This window comes from Tenrec ecaudatus, chromosome 15 (genome assembly GCF_050624435.1).
Source record: "Tenrec ecaudatus isolate mTenEca1 chromosome 15, mTenEca1.hap1, whole genome shotgun sequence".
Classification (NCBI taxonomy): Eukaryota; Metazoa; Chordata; class Mammalia; order Afrosoricida; family Tenrecidae; genus Tenrec; species Tenrec ecaudatus.
The window spans coordinates 44,254,745-44,269,436 of NC_134544.1; the positions used below are offsets into that span (position 1 = coordinate 44,254,745).

Sequence of the window (14,692 nt, forward strand, 5' to 3'; positions counted from 1 at the left end):
TACAGTCTTGGCAACCCTAAGGGACAGCTCTCTTTACTCTATAGGGTCACTATGATTCAAAACCAATCTAATTATTTTTTGGGGGGGGTTGGTTTTGTTTTCTGTCATAGAGAAAGACTACATGATATGTAAGTGTTTCCATCATACAACAACAGCTATCCACGGCCCAAATGTTAAACTGGATTCTCTAGAGAAGCAAAACCATATGTACACATATGTATACAGAAAGAAATGGCTTACATAATTGTAGATGTGGGTAAATCCAGTCTGATTCAAGTCTGTGGGTAAGATGTTAAGCTGGATGTTTTTATTGACTCTAGTAGTCATGGGGACTGATGAACCAGGAAACAGGAAGGTTAATCAGGAAACCCACAGGCTGGGGGATGTAAAGTTGAATGAATACAGGTTGGTAGTCTATTGATGCCTGGCAGGCAATATATTATGTCAGTAGGTCCATATATAGCAGCGGTTCTCAACCTGAAGGTTGTGACCCCTTTGGGAGTTGAATGAACCTTTCACCGGGGTCTCCTAAGACCATTAGAAATATTTCTGATGCTCTTAGGCACCGAAACACCGCTCCTTTGTTATCTCCAGGTGGGTCTTCCCACATGTAGATATACCCACATACGAATACTTGGAGTGAAGACTGTTACCCATGCTACACCATGCTTCAAGACAAAATTTCATTTATTTGTAATTAGAAATAAATATTTCACAATATATAATTACACATTGTTTTTGTGATTAATTACTATACTTTAATTATACAAGTTGGTAGCAATGATTTTGTAACAATGAAAATACATCCTGCATATCAGATATTTACATTATAATTCATAACAGTAGCAAAATTAATTATGAGGTAGCAATGAAAATAATTTTATGGTTGGGGGTCACCACAACATGAGAAACTGTATGGAAGTGTTCATGGCATTAGGAAGGTTGAGAACCTCTGACTTATAGGAGCCAGACGCAGCAGAAGTCACAAGCTTTCTGACAGAATATGCTTTAAAAGGAGTAGGCTGCACTCCCAAGGATTGCTTCTTCTGATTTTATCAAGGCTATGACCTGCTCAAGGGTGTTGCACCCCAACACAAGTTCTAGCTGCTCACAGAGTTGATTACCTTATGTTATTTTCCATCATGAAGTAGATTGCATTGTGTTAGAGTACATCATGGGGGGTTACTGCCAAACTACTGAGAACCCTAGCCAAGCCAAGTCGACACAAAATCTAACTATCACAGTTCATATTGTTATTATGATCAGTTTGGCCATATATTGTCATGAATAGTAAATCCTATTCAGTGGAATAAATGCTGTTCAAGAAAGAATCCCATCTGTCTTCAGAAACTATATTAACACCCTAATTGCGTGCAAGTGAGTCTGATGCTAGTGACTCTGATCTTTACAGAGGATGTAATATCCATGTTGAATCTTAAATATCAAATATGCGGAAGTGAATGCAAAATGAAGGGCTCCATAAACCTTTAGCCTTATAGTCTGTAAGTTTTTAAAACAAACCAACAAGAAAGCAAGTAAACAAAATACACTGGCTTTTTCCTTGTTATCAAGCAGAGAGTACTGTAGAGACACTTAGAGTAGACATAATTAGGGTTCAATGTAACCTCTCTTTTAATTCCCCTCTTGACCCATTTGAAAGTTGCATCAATTTTTAAAAAATGTCCAGGGGAAGTACATATGGCTTAAAGCCTCTGTTGAATCCTCTCTGAACATAGACAGGGATGTGAATAACCTGCTGTCCTGCAGAGTGCAATGGAAAGAGGATCACAGCAGATGAATCAGGATGAAATTCCACACCTTATCATTTGATCTCCTTTTTGACCCATTCTAAAGTTGTGCCAAATTTTTATCCCTTATCCTCCTAAATCAGCCCTTTCCTTTTGCACATGGTTACGCAATCTTTAAAAGCATGTGAATATCCACCTAACATACCTTGACAAGAATGAAAAACTCAAAGAAGAAACTAATCCACAAGTCTAATATCCCACTGACTGACTGACTAACTATTTAACCAACCACTTATCCTGACCAGGGACATGATAGAAGGTCTGTGAATAGAACAGGAGAAAAATGTAGAATAAAACTCGAATTCCTGAAGAAGGCCAGACCTCTTGGACAGATACAGACTAAAAGAATCTTCGAGATGACTGCCCTAAGATAACCTTTAGAGCTGAGAATTGAAGGTGTTTCTAAAGGTTATTTTTCAGCCCAATAACAGATTGGCTTACAAAATCACCAATATCATCTATGAATAAGGTATCCCTTAGAATATTGACCAAATGGTCAACATATGGACCAAATGGTCAACATTTATCCAAAAGCAAAGACCAGATGGCAAGTAGGAGGAGGGGAGTGAGATCATGGAAGCAAAACAAGCAATGGAAAAAAGGGAAAATGCTGACTCATTATCAAAATGGAACTAGTGGTATGACAGAATTTTCATAAAAATGAATAAAGGGGCACCTAACTTGCTGTGTAGCTTTCACATGAAGCAATAAAATGTTATTTGAAAACATAAAATTATGAAGCCACAGCTTTAAAAAAAACATTTTATTGGGGGCTCTTATAACATCCCATACATCAATTGCATGAAGCATATTTGTACATGTGTTGTCATCATCATTTTCTAAACATTTACTTTCTATTTGAGCCCTTGGTATCAGCTCCTCTTTTCCCCCCGCCCCCGCCCCACCCATTCTCATGACAAATTATAAATTATTATTATTTTCATATCTTACACCAACCGCTGTCTCCCTTCACCCACGTTTCTGTTGTTTGTGCCAGGGGTGGACGGGGGTGTTTTGGGCCGATCATTGCAGTTGGTTCCCCCTTCCTCCACAGCTTTTAAATCTACATCTGAAAAGTTTTTGCTGTTACCACTTGATGCAAAGCATAAGACCTTTTCTGAAATGCTATTACTCCTAGTTCTGAGGGTATATTTGTGCCTGATCTCCTTCATACTTCTGAGGTATATTCCTAAGCATTCATTGCATAAAGTATCTCAGCTGACTACTTCAAGGACAGACTATGAAACTGCAAAGTCAGCAGTTTGAAACCCTCAGCCATACCAAAGGAAAAAGGTGAAGCTTTCTGCTCTTGGAAAGAGTTACAGTCCCATAAACACTCAGGGGCAGTTCTACCCTGTCCTATTGGGTTGTTATGAGTCTGAATTTACTCAATGGTAGGATGGTGGTGAACTGAGGTGTGTTTTTTTTGGGGGGGGTTACCACTTCTAGAGCAGGAATGTAATTTCCTGCCTTTTTTTTTTAACTGTGATAAGTATATATTGTCCCAGAACACTTGCTATTTCAACTTCAGAATTTTTTTAAATTTTAGACCTCAAGAACACATCTGTTCTTAAAATAGATGAAGCTCAACTTTCCCTGCAATTTTCTTGAAGAAACCCTGTCATCAATTTTCAGAGAATTTCCCTGAGTAAAGCTCTCTGGCTTTCAGCTGTAGAATAGAAATCGCATCCCATGTGTGGGCAGTGTAGCTCTATAAACATCACTCATAGGTGTATTTCCCTGAGTGAGGGAAGGGGGTGCGGGTGAGAGGGCAGAGCCAATGAATGAATCTGGGTGATGGGGCTGCGGGAAGTATGTGGTAGGACGGTGGTACACTGTAGAAGGGAAGAAGGTCAGCTGGCAGTGTCATCACTTGTGATCCTTTGGGAAATTAGAAAATCAATTGAGTTTATACAGTAATGCATGAAAGATGCAGGTGCAAAAGGCTAAGCACACAACTGACTACTGCATATGAATTTGGTGGTTCAAACCCATCCAAAATTGCCTCTGAAGACAGACCTGCTGACCTACTTGTGAAAGGTCCCAAGCTTGAAAATGCTGTGGAGCTGTGCTATTCTGTGTACGTGGGGTCAGCATGTGTTGTTGGAATTGACTTGAAGGCAACTACTAACAAGGGCAATCAAATGGAAGAACTTTTGTTCACTGCCAGATTTCAATCCATTCCTTGACGAGTCGAGAAGACCATAAATTCTGATGATCCTACTTTATATTTGCATATGAATACTATTTTCTATTTTCCAAGTTCAATTGCATTTTATAAAACCAACGGAGTATTGTAGAACTTTCATCATTTCCTAAATATTTGGATCTCCAAACCTGCTACATGACTGCTGAATTCAAGGTCATTGAAACTTTCAAATGTCTTCGGGTGACCAATGAATTTCACGGGTGACAGTGACAAGTCCTGCATTTTATTTTTGCAGTGACTACCATATCCCCAACTCCACATTCCAAACCTCTTTGTAATTCGGAAGGAAAGGTTTAGTTGCCTTTGTGGTACAGAGCATTTTTCAGGGTGTGTGGTCAGGTGATTGACTCAATTGTTTAAAACCACAAAGGGCAGATCCAGGAGGTAGTTCATACAAGGTTTGCCTGGTTTATTCTAATAAACCCCTTGCTCTTATAGTTTTTAGGCTTGTGCTAGCTACTTCTCAAATTAATGCAGACATGTTATATACATTTTCAAATTAATATTCCTCATAACTTCTAGTCCTTTTCTTTTTATAAAATCATTTTATTGGGGGCACGCACAGCTCTTATCACAACACATACATGCTTCTCTTGTGTTAAGCACATGTATCCATATTTTGCCATCATCATTTTCTTTCCACTTGAGCCCTTGGTATCAGCTCCTCATTTTTGTTCCCTCCCCAGCTCCCTGACTCATGAACCATTGATAACTTACAAGTTATTGTTTTTTCATACTTTACACCAACCGCTGTGTCCCTTCACCCACGTTTTTGTTGTCTGTCCCCCTGGACTTTCTAGTCTTTTTCAGAACACCGACTCTATTATTTCTCAAATACAATATCAAGAATTCTCTTCAGATCCATTGAGCAAGTGTTTATTAAGGAGATGGTCAAAATACAAATGATGACATTAGGAAGAGTCGTGGCAACAGAAAGGATAGGAACATGGCAACAGAAGAGCCAGAGGTTAGACTCTGACTCTCCCACCTATGACATGGGAACTCTTGGATCAGCTGCTTTGTTTTCCTGTCTTTGCTTCCTCAGTTGTCAAGTAAGGGTACTAAGAGTACCGCCCTCTAAGAATTGTGAATTTTAAGCAAATCAATTAATATGAGTAAATGTCAAATCCTTCAAAAAGTCCTCGGTCCTTGGTAAATGTTCAGTTAAGTAGTAGGTGTCACCACCCAAAAATTTCTACTTAGGGTTCTAAGCAAAAGTCCCTGAAATCTTTCTATTAAAAAGGGCTTCAAAAACATCATGGGAAAAATTACATTATCATTAAAAAAATAATTTATTGGGGGCTCTTCAGCTCTTATACCAATCCATATATCAATTGTATCAAACACATTTGTACATATGTTGCCATCATCCATTTCAAAACATTTTCTTTCTACTTCAGCCTTTGGTATCAGTTCATTCTTTTGCATCCCTCTCCCACCCTCCCTCCCTCATGAACCCTTGATAATTGATAAATTATTATTATTTTCATATATTACAACTGTCTCCATTCACCCAAGTTTCTGTTGTGTTCCCTTGGGGGGTGTTGGAGTAGTTATTAATCTATCACTGTGATCAGTTCCTCCTTCTTCCCCACCTTCCCCCTACCCTCATGGTATCGATACTCCCATTATTGTTCCTGAGGGGTTTATCTGTCCTGGATTCTGTGTCAAGAGCTCTTATCTGTACCAGTGTACATGCTCTGGTCTAGTCAGATTTGTAAGATAGAATTGGGGTCATGATAGTTGGAGGGAGGAAGCATTAAAGAACTAGAGGAATGTTGTATATTTCATTGGTGCTATAGTGCACCCTTGCTGGCTCGTCCCTTCCTTGTGACCCTTCTGTGAGAGGATGTCCAATTGTCTACAGATGGCCTTTGGTTCTTCACTCTACCCCCTTACCCCATTCACATCAAAATTATTATTTGCTGTGGGTCTTCTGATGCCTGATATCTGATCCCATCAAAACTTTATGATCACATAGACTGGTGTGCTTCTTCCAAATGGATTTTGTTGCTTTCCAGACAGATGAGTGCGTGTTTCTTTTCAACGTTCTTCACCACATTTGCTTATGTACCCATTTTGTCTTCAGTAATTGGGTAGGGAAGGTGAGCATCACAGAGTGCCGGGTTATTAAAACAAAGTATTCTTGCATTGTGAGAGGGCTTGAGTAGAGGTCCAATGTCCATCTGCTACCTTAATACTTAACATATAAATATATGTACATAGACCTATATCCCTATTGTTATTTATTAATATATTTACATATGTACATGTTTATTTATACCTCTATAAATGTTCTTTGCATCCTAGTTATTTCCTCTATTTCCTTTTACTTTCCTCATGTCCCACTATCATGTTCGACTTTCAGTAATTCCTCTTGGCTACATTGCACTTGATCAAGCCCTAGCAGGCATTCTACGCCCTCCTATATTTTCATCCAGATTTTTCCCCACAAACTTTTTTAAAGCTCCCTTGTGTATTTTGAAGTATAGGGAAAGAATTTTAAATACAAGTTTTTTATTGTAAATAATGTTTCATGCTGTTTTCTGAACTTTAAATCAATGGACAAATGTAAGTCTAATAATATTTAAATCATCTTCTTGAAAAAATAAACACAATTAGATCTATATGGATGATAGAAGATGCCCAAAGAGTAATTAGGAAGACTGTGTCAAGTCTTCTGTTAGGCCTAGAGCATTGCTTCTTTAACGTGAAACCATAATCTGCACCCAGGATTCCATAAAGCCCCTGAGTTCACTTTGATTCAAAGATGTTATCAATACTTTGTGTAAGGTTTATTGGGGGTGCGAAACAGAACCAAAGATCCAATTAGCAAAGTTTTAGAAGCAGGCTTTATTGAGAAGCTTATGGTTGGTCGGGTTCAGCAACTCAGGGGATTGAGCTATTGAAGCCGTCCCAGGGGAGTGCTTGAGGGGTTTTTTTATACACCCCCTGTTGAAGCTTCTGGAGAGTTGACATAAGGTGCGGTTTTGCTCAGTGGGGCGTACGTGACTGTTTGCTCATTGTACAAGGTCAGTCTGTTCTGGTTCTAGAAACAATGAAATGGGCGATCTGCGCTTTTTAGAGGGTACATTTGTTTGCAGAACTAGCCCGTTTCTGGGAAACTCAGTCTGGGGGAAGGGTGTCCATGGTTTTACCAGACACTTTGTACTCTCTGTTGTGTTTAAGAACACAACTTTTAATGCAACTGAGTTAAGTCCCAGGGGGAGTTTATGTGAATGAGTTGAGCCAGTTTGCCTTCTGGAAAACGTGCTCAGTTGTAGGTCCATTCCAGTAGTTTGGGGGCAGGGTCTTTCCACAGGCAAGGCAGTGTTATTAGCTGGAGAAAACAAACTAATCTAACCCAAATTACCCTCTTTGCCGGAAATATCCAAATAACCATTGCTAAGTTCGGTTGTTTTTTGCTTTTGTGGGTCTCTTTTGGGGTCTGGAGGCTGGGAGATCAGCAGGAAATGTGGATGAAGTAAGTGTACTATTACACAAATAACTACCTCAACTCTCTACCTAGGTCGTCTCAGTTTTGACCTTCAAACTAAATATTAGAAGTTTTGCGACAGTGTTTTGCTCCAAAGTAAGAGCCCCAGATCCTATCATTTCATTGCTAGGCATAACTTCTTTTCAAATTTTGTTTTAAAAGGATTGACGTCATTACCATTTTTATCTTAAGCTGCTATCAGTCAAAATTCAAATGAGCTGATTTCTTACTGACAACCAACAGAAAGCAAGGCTAGCACAGTGTTTACTAAAAGCTTGTCTAGGAGGAAAAAAGGGGTCCGATTTAAGATCTGAGAGTGAATTTAACAGTCCAACATGCATCTTGCATATCCTCTGAAATGTAATGACAATTTCATAAGTAAGAAAGTTCATTGAGTTCTTACTAAAATAAAATACTTAAACTCCAAATCAAACTCACCAACATCAAGTCAATTCCAACTCATAGTTTAACCCTTTAGTACAAAGTAGAACTGCCCCCATGAGTTTTCAAGGCTATACATCTTTATGAGAGTGGAAAGTATCACTTGCCTCCCACCGATCAGCTGATGGGGTTGAACTGTCAACCTTGTGGCTGGCAGCCCAATGTGTACCCCCACTATATCACCAGAGCTCTTTACAAAGGAAACAGTTAGAGCAAAGCATGCAGAAGAGAGAAAATGATTATTTCATCTCAATTTTCAAGGGTCTCATATATTTTATCCCATGCGTATAACTGCTCACATCATTGATAGACAATAGCAGCAAATCAATGGGAAATAGTTCTTTTTTATCATTTTATTAGGGGCTTATACAACTCTTATCACAATCCATACATACATCAATTGTGTAAAGCACATCTGCACATTCATTGCCTTCATCATTCTCAAAACATTTGCTCTCCACTTAAGCCCCTGGCATCAGCTCATTTTTTCCCTCCCTCCCGCTGCCCCCTCCCTCAGGAGCTCTTGATAATTTATAAATTATTATTTTGTCATATATTGCCTTGTCCAACGTCTCCCTTCACCCACTTTTCTGTTATCTGTCCCCCAGGGAGGAGGTCACATGTAGATCCTTGTAATCGGGTCCCCCTTTCCAACTCCCCCTCCCTATACCCTCCCAGTATCCCCACTCACACCACTGGTCCTGAAGGGATCATCTGCCCTGGATTCCCTGTGTTTCTAGTTCCTATCTGTACCAGTGTCCATCCTCTGTTCTAGCCAGACTTGCAAAGTAGAATTGGGGTCATGATAGTGAGGGGGGGGGGCAGCATTTAGGAACTAGTTTCCTCTAGTTCTTTAATGCTCCTCCTCCCACTATCATGACCCCAATTCTACCTTACAAACACAGCTAGACCAGAGCAGAGCACATACACTGGTACAGATAAGAGCTCACAACACAGGGAATCCAGGACAGCTAAAACCCCTCAGGGCCAATAATGAGAGTAGCAATACCAGGAAGGTAAGGGGAAGACTGGGGGAGAAAGGGGGAACTGTGTTAGTCTGGGTTGACTACAGAAACAAATTCACAGACACTCATATGTGTATAAGAAGGAGTTTTATATACAAAAGCAATTGAATATTGAGAAAACATCCCAGCCCAGTCCAAATCAAGTCCAAAAGGCCGGTATTAGCCTATCTGTCCAATATCAATCTATAAAGTCCTCTTCGGACTTAAGAAACACATGCAATGAAGCCAGATGCAGGAAGGTCAGAGGGCAGTGGGTGGGAAGTTTTGTGGATCCAGTGGTGTCGTAAGTATCTCCAGGCTGGTAGTGGTCTCCATGTGGCTTCTCCAGCTCAGGGCACTAGAGTTATTCCAAGTGTCTTCTCAGTTGCAATGTCTCCCAGGAAGTGAGCAAAGAGAGAGAGTGTCTCTCAACTCCAAGGAGGAGTGTCAGAGTTCCCAGAATCCTCAGGAAAAGGCCATGACCTCACAGAGACCTCATTGATTATGGCCTGATTGACAGGCCAGACTCCATCCCTTCACTCTTAACCCTCTCAAATTGACAACAGATTATATAACTACCACAGGAACTGATCACAATGATCTACATATAACCCCTTCCCAGGGGGATGAAAAACAGAAAAATGGGTGAAAGGAGATAGTGGTTGGTGTAAGACATGAAAAAAAACCACCATGAATTATCAAGGAATCATGAGGAAGGGGGAAAGGGAAAATGAACTGATATCAAGGGCTCAAGTAGAAAGAAAATACTTTGAAAATGATGGCAACATACGTACAAATGTGCTTGACACAATGAATGTATGTATGGATTGCGATAAGAGCTGTAAAAACCCAATGAAATTTTTTTTAAAATGCTCTTTCCCCAATAGCATGAACTCTCTGCCCCTCTAAATTTCCTACTTAATCTATTAAATTGCTATTTGCAAATTGACTCAAAATAGCCTTTAAAAGAGCGCGAAGTCCATTGCAGATAGTCTATATTAATTAACATAAATTCGTGTTTGGTTTAAAAATTATATTAGGGGATATTTTTTGTTTAAAATTTCAAGATTAATTTATGAGTTAAGGAGAATCATTAAAACCTAATGTTTCCAGATAATCTTTCTGTCTCAAAGACTCTAGAACGGAAGGATTTTATTAGAAATTAAAATTCTGGCCTACATTTTCCGTTTTGATCAGTATTTTTTTCCCCATCATAGGTTTAAAATGAATTTGCATGTCACTAAATCTGGTCCACTTCAGTTTTACTTTTCCTTCTTAAGTATTTGTTTGTTAGTTTGTTTATTCTTTTCCTCCTTTTTCAGCCACTCAGACCAATGCTTAGATCTGAGGGTGTGTTAGACTGAGTTGACTAGAGAAACAAATCCAGGGACACTCATGTATGTGTAAGAAAGAGTTGTATATCAAAAAGTAATTGTATATTAAGAAAACATCCCAGCCCAGATCAAATCCATAAGTCTAATATTATCCCATATGTTTGATAGTAGTCTATAAATTCCTCATCAGACTCACACACCCATGCAATGAAGTCAAATCCAGGGAGATTACAGAAGGATGGGTGGAAAGTCTTATGGATCCAGTGGCAGTGGAAGCATCTCCAGGACTCTGGCTTCCATCAGTGTGGCTCCATTTGGCTTGTCAACAAGAAGGTGAAGCAGTGAGAGAGTGAGTCCTGCCTCTAGGTAGGAAGAGAGGAGGTTCCCAGAATCCTCATGAGAAGGCCACTCCCACAAGAAAGGATCATCAGGCTGTTACCTGATTGACAGGCTAAACTCCACCTTTTCGTTCTTTTATCAAGTTGACATGAAATTGCGTAACTACCACAGACCACCCTTGTCAAATTGTAACCTTTACACAACTCTTTAGCCATATATATTTTTAAACAAAACAATAATAAAATCATATCTGTACCTAACATAAAACTAAAATGCATATAATTCAACATGTGCAAGCTTTATTTAAATATGATATTCTATAAGTGACCGAAACAGCAATATTCTATGCCTAACAATTGCAGTTAAGTGAACACCTATACCATAATCCTATAATCTTATGAACATACTCCCCCACCTATGAAAATTTGCAAGCCAGCCCCTTCATGTCTTTATCCTCCCCATTTTCTATTCAATTTCTAAACTGCCGACTTACATCAACCCAGAATTCTGAGGAGACATCATACTCTTTGATGTGAAAAATCTTCATTTCAGTTAGAACTTGGTGTGTCCACATCCATTAGCAAAGTCAAATCATGACAGGCCATCCATAAAGTCATCATCAATATGCACCAATTCACAAGCTCAATAATCTTCTCTTTATCTGGCTATGTTCTGGTAAACCAATGTGGGCTGCTTCACTTAGCCTCACCAGGGTGCCCATTGGTCTTCTCACCTTTAGACCATGGGCTCTGTCACAAATTCTCAACAACCATTGAGTCTCTAGGGTCCATTAAGCCCCTACAGTCTATTAAGCCACTCCACTCCCATACCAATTGTGTTGATACAAAACCAGGACACTTGTGATTAGACAGATAGATAGGTTTATACAGTTAAAAAGGAATAAAACTGCTAATTAGTTCACACACCAATATAGAGGGCTCAGTTCAACTCACTTTGGTAGACCAGTTAACATACTGAAGGCCCTTCAACTCAAGTGGGCTATTAGTCCAAGGTCAAGGAAGCAGACAACACAGTCTGCCCTTAGGCAAGGCAGGCATAGTCAGCCTGCAGTGAGCAGGATGGGACAGAAACAGTAGTGTGGGAGCTTAGTGAAGCAGGGCCTGATAGGGCCTCAGGATGCAAGTCAAAGTGATGTTTCCATGGTGAAGCAGGTATCGATGGAACTTCAGTCATGCATGGCAAGACAACACGATCCATGGGTTGACTCAGCCCACAGTAATGCAGCACACTGTTGAGGCAAAGGATTAGCTCAAGGAGGAGAGTGCTTGTCTGATCCCCAGGGAGAAAGAGAGAAGGGGGCAGGTCCTGGAAATCCACCTATCTCATCACCCTCCAATCAAGCTGTGACCTGATAAAACTTTGTCACATGTCCCCATCAAGGCCTAGTTGGCACATTAAACATAACCATCACAGAGGGTAAGGAATCTGGAAGGCTTTTAAGGCTATGAACCTTTACTGTCTTTTTTTTTGGCTTTGTTTTAACTTTATTTCAATTTTCAAAGAAAAACATATTCTACATTGTTGCACAGCCCATCTCATCCAATTTGATCAGTATCTTTTATAGAATCTTTGATCAGTGATGGTAGCAGGGCACCATCCTGACCCTCTGATCTCATAAAAAAGGATGCAGTTTCTCCATGGAAATAATTAGGCATACATTCCATTCCTCCTATTCCTGGCTCTTGTTCTTGTTTCTCCAAGTAAACAGCAATAAATTGTGGCATCTTGGATGACTTCTTGTAAGCTTTTAAGACCCCCAAGCATTAGGCAACAAACTAAGGAGGTAGAACAGAAGCATCAAACATGGTATTAGGCCAGTTAACTGGGGTGCTTCATGAAACCATAAACTTAAAATTCCAAGCCAAGAAGCCAAATCCCATGATGTATTTGGTTGTGTATAAGTATCCTCAGCAGCTTCAAATTTCTTTTTCAGCTCAAAAATATGCAATCTCACTTTTTAAGATCTCATAATTTAAACGTAATAATTATAGCTTTTTTCCTGGGTGCTGTGGCATCACTAAGAGGGGCAAGTGTCAAAGTCTTCATACTGCCAGGAGCCTATTCATTGAGAACACCAGAAATGGTAATATTAAACAGTACAAAAAAGACCATTTGGCACACCTCTGAAAGCCAACAGGAAAAAGTGGGAGTAGAAGCCAAACAGCCCAATTCTGCCAGTAGGAAGTGTGTCTGACTCCAGCTATGAAGAGACCCAAGAAAATCGGAGTCTTTGTACTGAATGATGGCTGCTTGAATTTTATTGAAAATGATGACATTCTGATTGCTGGATTTGGTGGAAATGGTCATGCTATCAATGACATTCCTTAAGTCCATTTTTAAGGCTGTCAAATCAGCCAATGTATTGATTTTGGTCTTATTCAATGGCAAAAAGGAAAGGCCATGATTGTAAGTTTTGATGATAAAAATGTGGTGGTAATAAATTTTCTTTGTCTAAAAAGTGTTTAATGACAGTCATGTAAAGTATGTTATCTGATTATTATAGAATTTACTTAGAAATAAAAATAAGGCATCTTTTAAAAGTTTAAACAGAAATTAAACAATAAACTTGTAAATAGTCTGTAGGCCAAATAAAAACTCATAAAGGAAATTAAGAAAATTTTCAAAAGGAATGGCAATGAAAATCCAACAATTTTGAACAATTGATGCAAGCAGTCAAAGCAGAGCTCAGAGGAAAGTTGTAGCTTTAAATACTTAAATTCAAAAGAAAGATCTAGTGTCAGTGACAGAGAAATTTATCATATGATGCAAAAAAAGAGCAAAGTAAATCCAAAGAGTATGGAAAGATAGTAATAAAATTGAGGGAAAATATCAATGGAATAGAATTCAAACAAAATGGAACATTAATAAACGTAAAAGTTGGTTACTTTGAAAATATGAGCAACTTACACAATATTAATAGTTTTTTTGGAATATAATTCACACATTATACAATTTATGAGTTCAATCATATTAAGAAGAGTTGTCCAATCATAGCAATCAATTTCAGAAAAATTTATTCTTGTATTCATCAGATTTTGGTGACTAGGTAAAGTGAGTTGGAAGATGCCCTTTCTCTTTTATTTGGAGGAGATTAAGATATGCCTTGTTTTTACATGTTTGAGAGTATTTGATGATACCACTTGGGATTGGTGTTTTCTTCATGACAATTAAAATTGTAGACTCAATTTAATAGTCACATAATCTTTCATTTGACACCTATTTTGAAAAGAATGTGTCAATTTCATCTAAATATTGACAAAGTTGTTAATTTGCTTTACCTTTTGAAGCTCTGGGATGTTTTTGTCCTTTTTATACTCTTGGTATTTGTGTCTTTAATTTTTGGGGGTTAAATTTTGTTAAGAATTAGTTCATTTTTATCAGACATCAAAGAACTAAAAATCATATCAGTGGGTGCCCACCTTCCTGATACGATCAATGAAGAAAAATGTGTGTATAAGCAAATGTGGTGAAGAAAGCTGATGGTGCCTGGCTATCAAAAGATATAGCGTCTGGGATGTTAAAAGCTTGAAGATAAATAAGTGGCCATCTAGTTCAGAAGCAACAAAGCCCACATGGAAGAAACACACCAGCCCGTGTGACCACGAGCTGTCAAAGGGATCAGGTATCAATTATCAAGGAACAAAAAATCATATGATTGCAAATATGGATGAATGCAGAGTGGAGCCTCAAAAGCCCATCGGTAGCCAACAGGACACCTCCTTACTGAAGGGTTGTGGGAGGAGATGAGCCAGTCAGGGTGCAGGGTAGCAACAATGAAACATAACTTTCCTCTAGTTCTTAAATGCTTCCTCACCCCCACTATCATGAACCCAATTCTATCTTACAAATCTGGCTAGACCAGAGGATGTACATTGGTACAGATAGCAACTGGAAACACAGGGAATCCAGGACAGATGACTCCTTCAGGACCAGTGGTGATAGTGGCGATGCCTGGAGGGTGGAGGGAATGTGGGGTGGAAAGGGGAAACTGATTACAAGAATCTACCTATAGCCTCCTCCCTGGGGGATGGACAGCAGAG

The 14,692-nt window shown here is 39.1% G+C and overlaps 1 non-coding gene across 1 annotated transcript; it reads right to left on the bottom strand.

Moving 5' to 3' along the window:
• Positions 1-8,161: 8,161 nt before the first annotated feature.
• On the bottom strand, positions 8,162-8,289 carry LOC142428411 (small nucleolar RNA SNORA20). Its single transcript, XR_012780316.1, has one exon. It is a non-coding gene; the product is annotated as a small nucleolar RNA SNORA20 (small nucleolar RNA).
• Positions 8,290-14,692: the final 6,403 nt, after the last annotated feature.